The sequence below is a fragment of the Myodes glareolus genome, chromosome 17 (assembly GCF_982192425.1).
Source record: "Myodes glareolus chromosome 17, mMyoGla1.1, whole genome shotgun sequence".
In the NCBI taxonomy this organism is placed as follows: domain Eukaryota; kingdom Metazoa; phylum Chordata; class Mammalia; order Rodentia; family Cricetidae; genus Myodes; species Myodes glareolus.
Genome location: NC_142042.1, coordinates 58,710,476 through 58,717,390, shown reverse-complemented (window position 1 = coordinate 58,717,390; position 6,915 = coordinate 58,710,476).

Sequence of the window (6,915 nt, the reverse complement as noted above, 5' to 3'; positions counted from 1 at the left end):
CTGGCATTGCCATTGTGCGGCTGAGCTGGGAAGTTGACAAGTGAGCAGGGGGTGTAATGTGATGATTAAAGCCTCATTCCATGGAAGCTTGGCCTTTCATTCCCAATGCTTAGGAAAACAATGGGAGCAAAAGACTTTTTAAAATTTCAGCAAAGGGTTAACATGTAAAGATTTGCTGGCGCTGTTTTTTTTTTTTTCGGCCGCTTTTTCCTGACTGTAGAGTTCACTGTCCAAGTTTACTTGGGAGTTCCTTTATCTTAGTTGGCTCGAGCTCAGTGTGACATCTTGCAATTATCAGACTTTTATAGGAGAAATCAATGTGTGAAAAAAAATTTAATGAAATCCAAGCAACAGCAAGGTTTGCCCTAAGAAATTGCAATAGGCAAAATTCTTACAGTTGTCGGGGTCCGATGCTAGCCCAGACCCTCAATTATTTCTCTTGACCAGACCCCAACATAAACCATGTCTCTCTCTGGATTGCCGTAGAGGCAGGGAAATAAAGACACAACTCACATGGCTTTATTGGGAGGGAGATTCTCAGTGATCCCTCATGAAGACCTGAGTTCACATCCTGAGGAATTCCTCTTATTTATTCTCCAAACAGCCTTTATACCAAAACTTAACTTAGGGGAAATACATTAGTATTCTGTCTCTTAGGTAACCAGGTGAATGGCTTTCAGTCACGTCCACAACTACCTGTCTGCTGTGTATGCTAGCTGTCACATAGGTTTGAATCAGCATTTCTATCAGGCATCCTCCAAATTACAAAGGAGGAGCAACAACATTCTGACCTTTTGTTAGGTTGCGACGGCCTGTCTGGTTGGTTACATGACCATCCTCAGGTGAGGCCTATGGCTGTAGAGCTTCCCTGCCACACCATATAGAAATATGGGCTTACAATCCACTCTCTCTTATTAATTTTAATAAAACATGTGCTTCTGCAACAGGATAGAATGATCATGCCTGGCTTGGGCAAAGACCTCTTCATTTACTCAAATTTTTCCATCTTTGGAACAGGCATTCATATATGCGAGCTCCTTCCTGTCCTTGGCATCTGGGGGAGAAGAAGCTTCAAACCCATCATTGAATGCTAATCTCGATGAAGAAAAGATATTAATGGAGAGAGATACTTTTGGGCCCTGTGTCTCAGAGCCATATTTTCTTGTCAGGATAAATTATAATACTTTATGAGTAATCACACTCCCAAAGGCCATAGTCTCCTATTTAAAGGAGAAGAGAAGCACCTGAATTGAGAATTCTTCTTCAGCTAGTTTAGTACAGCTCTTAAATCTTTTACGTTGTATCAAAATCTAAAATTCTTAACATATGTATTAACTCCCAACATTTAGAGGGTGTGTCAACCTTTTCTCAGCAGTTGACAGGTCAGTATTATAATTCTTAGCATTGTTGGTCAATACCAACTTTCCAAATATCTTTGTCAGTACCATAATTCTCAGTATTGTTGGTCAATACCAACTTTTCCGAGTATCTTTGGCAGTACCATAATTCTCAGCATTGTTGTTCAATACTTACTTTTCTCAATCTCTTTAGGTCAGTGTCATGATTCTTAGCGTTATTGATCAATACCAACTTTTCTCAACATCTTATCTACAATTATCAATATCAAGTCAACACCAGTAAGAGAACAATGACATTGCTGTTATCAAACACCAGTTCCAGTCTCAGAACAGCAGTCAAACCCAAGGTCGGCTCCCTTCTTAAGTGAAGAAGGGTTTTAGTCACTTCTTTTGAGTCTTCCTTTCCCTGAGGGGAAAACTTAGGTCATAGTTCTTAGGTTCAATAGTTTAACCAAAATGAGTTCTGTGTCCCAGAAATTAAAAGCACACAAATGTTCAGTCTGCATCTTAGTTCCAAAGCAAACAGGATTCAAACTGCACAAAGCAGTAGTCACCGTGGTCAGGTCATCTCAGCAGGGTCTCTGGGTCTGCGTGTGTCCCAGGTGTCTGGACGCAGCTCAGCAACTGCTCCTCAGTGCAGCATGGCACCCTGCATTGTAGAGTGGTGGTAGCAGGTCCGGCTATCAGGCACTCATTTCTGCTGGGGGCGGGGAAGACTGGATCATGAACTCTTCTCCATCTCTTTTCTCCAACTCCTCCATGGGGTGTTTGCAACTATGACATCATCAGGTCTGCCTCTTGTTTACTGTATATGCAGTCATATTATTCAGATTTTATTTTCTTCCTGTGAAAAAAGAACATAAACACATCCTCGACCCCAAATATATATCTAGGTCGGGTCTTTTTATAATTCATTGCAAGAGCTTTTACACCTTGCCTTAGCAAAGCTCACCTTGGTGCCATTATGTCAGATCTATCTGTAGCACATCTGTCTGCAACTTTTATAAGTTGCTTTCAAGGAGCCAGATCACGTTCCATGATTCTTTTTATTATTAATCGTATATACAGTTCTTCCATTGGAAGAGCCATTTGTAAAATTTTTGCATAACATCCATTAGACGATCTTTAGCTATAACATTAGCAAAATATAGTTGTACAAATTGCAGCAACAAGCATCTGGGAAAGATTATTTTTCTGACCTTTGAACTGAGCAAATACAATTGTCTAATAATCAGCAATACACCTTTGGGACCAATGTACAAAAGATGCTGAATTATACCATTAAGGACACATGCTTAACTATGTTCACAGCAGAATTACTTTATCCTAGCCAGAATATGAAAAAAAAAACCAAAATACACCTCTTCTAAATATATGATAAATGAGTTACATTATTCTATACAATTGCCTCAAACATCATAAAATATCTTTGAGTAACTCTAATCACACAAATTGAAAAACCTGTATAATAAGAACTTTAAATTTTTGAAGAAAGAAATTTAAGACATCAGAAAATGGAAAGATCTCCTATTCTCTTGCTAAGATAGAGCCAACAAGCAAACTGACAATCTTACTGAAATCAGTCTACTGATTCAAGGCAAATGCCCATTAAAATTATAACAAAATTCTCCACAGACCTCGAAAGAACAATTCTCAACTTTATAAGAAAAAATAAAAATTCAGGATAGCCTAAACAATTTTAAAATCTTATATAATCAAGGAACTTCTTGAATGCATCACAATCTCTGACTTTAAAACTTCACTACAGAGCCACAGTACTGAAATCAATTCACCTTGGATACGAATTCACCTGCCTATAAACAGCAGACTTTTGACTAAGAAGCAAAATTGTGAAATGGAAAACAAACATGTTTAACCTTTTTATTTACTTTTATTGACCTGAAGCCTCAGTTCTCAGAAGCTACCTTATTTCAAACCTTTCAGGTTCCATCTGAAGCTGCGCCTAACTGGAGGGGGTAGGACACAGGATCTCTCCACCTGCCAGCCTGCCTTTTCAAGCTCTGGTGGGCGGATTTTTAACTATCTTTTTAATTTTAACTTGTACATCATAAAAGTAGGAGAATTTCTGAATCCTCTCCTCTGTTCTATTGACTGACTCTGGGGTACTGACTGTGTGAGGTTAAATTTTTTCTCTAAACTTACATTGTCTCCCGCTTGCTCCCCCCCCCCCCACAAGTGTGTTAGATTAGCTGACTACTGTGCACACGTGGCTCCTAAATCTCAGCAGTAACCTAGTGATACTTTGGGGTAAAAAGTCATCTTTCTTCACATTTTCTACCCATTTATGTAGTATGAGGCAAGTGGGCTGTGTCCCATCACTCATCTAACTTAAGCCCCGAAATAACCACATAGAAATTGTATTAATTAAATTACTGCCTGGCCCATTAGCTCTAGTCTCTTATTGGCTAACTCTCACATCTTGATTAACTCATTTCTAATAATCTGTGTAGAACCACATGACTGTGGCTTTATTGGGAGGGAGATTCTCAGTGATCCCTCATGAAGTCCTGAGTTCACATCCTGAAGAATTCCTCTCATTTATTCTCCAAACAGTCTTTATACCAAAACATAACTTAGGGGACATACATTAGCATTCTGTCTCCTAGGTAACCAGGTGAATGGCTTTCAGTCACATCCACAACTACCTGTCTGCTGTGTCTGCTAGCTATCACATACATTTGAATTAGCATTTCTATTAGGTATCCTCCAAATTACAAAGAAGGAGCAAAGTCACATGAGGGCCTGCTTGTTGGGGTTTCTGTCCTGCCCGGTTCCCACAGTCATTAGGTCCCAAAGAATCACACAGAAGTCTACATTAGTTATAAAGCTGATTGGCCCATTAGCTCAGGCTTTGTATTAGCTCTTATAACCTATATTAACCCATTATTCTTATCTATGTTAGCCACATGGCTCAGTACCTTTTTCAACGGGGCAGGTCACATCCTGCTTCTTTGATGTCTGTCCAGGATTGCAGAGAGAGCTTCCTTCTTCCCAGAATACTCCTATTCTCATTGCCTTGCCTTTACTTCCTGTCTGGTTGTCCTGCCTATACTTCCTGCCTGGCTACTGGCCAATCAGCATTTATTTAAAACATAATTGATAAGATACAGATTTGTCTGACACCATTGGTTCGATTAGTCTTTCACCTCTATTCCCAGGTCGGATGACTGATTTGCATGTCAGGACTGCTACAGACCTCCACCAGAGTCTCCTCTGGCTTTGCCCTGCCCAGGCATAGTTCACCATCTTTTGGGTCCTAACATGTGTGCCTGTGCTCCATCTCCCCAGACCTCTAATCATTCCCTTTACCAGATAAAAATTGTGTTCTGTGAGAGTGCCAGCTGTCGGAGGTCCTTTTGTTTATGTATTGCTTTCATTGGTTAATCAATAAAGAAACTGCTTGGCCTGATAGGGCAGAACTTAGGTAGGCGGAGAAGACAGAACTGAATTCTGGGAGGAAGAAAGCAGAGAGTCAGAGAGAGCCACCATGGATCTACCAGGTCAGACAAGCTGAATCTTTCCCAGTAAGCCACAACCTTGTGGTGATGTATACAGATTATTAGAAATGGGTTAAATCAAGATGTTAGCCAATAAGGGGCTAGAGATAATGGGCCAGGCAGTGATTTAAATGAATACAGTTTCTGTGTGATAATTTTGGGTGTAAGGTTGCTTTTGCCATCAACAGAGCAATAACATCCCGACCTTTTGTTAGGTTGTTACGGCCTGTATGATAGGCTCGTGACCATTCTCAGGTGGAACCCATGGCTTTAGAGCCTGGTTTACACACCATATAGAAATACGGGCCTATAACAGTTCAACAATTTCATTGTCAGATAATCTTAATTTCTTATGTTATGTCACACATGCAATTCACATGGATTAAACTCTTTTTAAAACTATTTTATTGACTTTTGAAATTTCATACAGTGTATTTTGATCCTATCCACCTGCAACTCCCTCCCCTTAGCTTCTCCCAGATCCACCACTACTCAATGTCAATAAAAATGTTTGCTGGTAAATGGATAGAACTAGAAACAAAATTGTCTTGAGTGAGGTAACCCAGACCCCAAAAGATAAATATGGTATTTGTTTATACATTAACTGTTAAATATTTGGTAAGCAGGCTATGATCCCTATAACCACAGAGGTTAGGTATAGATCAGGAACTAGGGATGAGGTTAGGAGATCCCTGGGAAGGGGAAATAGAATAGATAGTAATGGATGAGTGGGGAGGGGTAGGGAAAGGGATGACCAGGTAGGGAGGGGAGGAAAGAGGAGACAAGGGAGGGAATACTGGGCAGGATAGCTAAAACTAAGTGCCATTTGAGGGGTTGTATAGAAACTTCTTAAAATATAACATACATAGAATAATTCTAATTTGGAATCACCACTAGCAGGGGAGACAAAGTCTCAACTAGACATCTCTCACCACCAAATGAAACCACCAGTACTGGAAATGGTTTACCTATAATCTAATTTGGTTGTTGACCACTGGGGCTCCATGGCAATCCATAAATAACCCAGGCTATTGGCAAGGCTGTTGGTTGCTCTCTAAAAACTGATGATAAGTTATTGCTGAAGCCAGCACTTTCATAACTCACTAAACATGGAGAAGTTGAGCTGGTGCCTGCATAGAGCCTTGGCCCTCACTGAATAGTAGTGTTAATACTGGAAAAACTCTGTACACTGCCAGAGGAAAAATTTAAATATCAATCCATGTACAAACACTGCTGTTGGCAGGAGTTTCTGTCCTCCATGCTCCTCCCAAGTAACCACTCAGAGGTTTAATATTAAGTACAAATGCTTGGCCAAAAGCTCAGACTTCTTACTAGCTAACTCTTATATTTAAATTAGCCCATATTTCTATCTATGCTATTGTGGGAGTTTGATCCGTTTAGCCAATAACTTTTGGGGCAACAAGCCCTAGGGCATGGTCTTGTCTGCCTATGTGATAATTTATAGGTTGAGCGAAAGGATGTCTAGCTTTCTTGTTCTCATACTCTCTTGGGTGGTTGGAGCAGAGCAGGCAGCTTGCTGTTGGTGTTTTCACTCCTGGACAGAACCACTGAACTAAACAGCTGGATCTGTGGCGGCATCTAACTTGTTCAGTATCAGTGAGTGTTTATCCCTATTTTATACCTAAATCCTTTCTTGAGAACCTTTATCAGACTCTCGTGGATTCACACTACAGTATGCTTTTCCACGTGGCTTGGTAACTTTTCTCAGTACAGCATGTCCATCTTGCTTCTCTCTGCATCTGCTCACAACTCCAGACTCCTTCCTTCCTCTTCTCATCTTCCTCTCTGTGTCATGTTGTTCCACTTAATCTCTTCCTGCCCAGCTACTGACCAATCAGCTTCATACTTGCAATGAGCGCGATGCGTATTTACAGAGTACAAAGATGGTTCCACAGCACCCTACGCTCAACAGTGGAGGCCTGCTCTGTGAGATAGAACCCACGGCTGATACCACACCAGTGACCAAGAACCTGAAGCTAGAGAGGCCAGGGACCTAGGAGAAACCAAATATTCTTGTC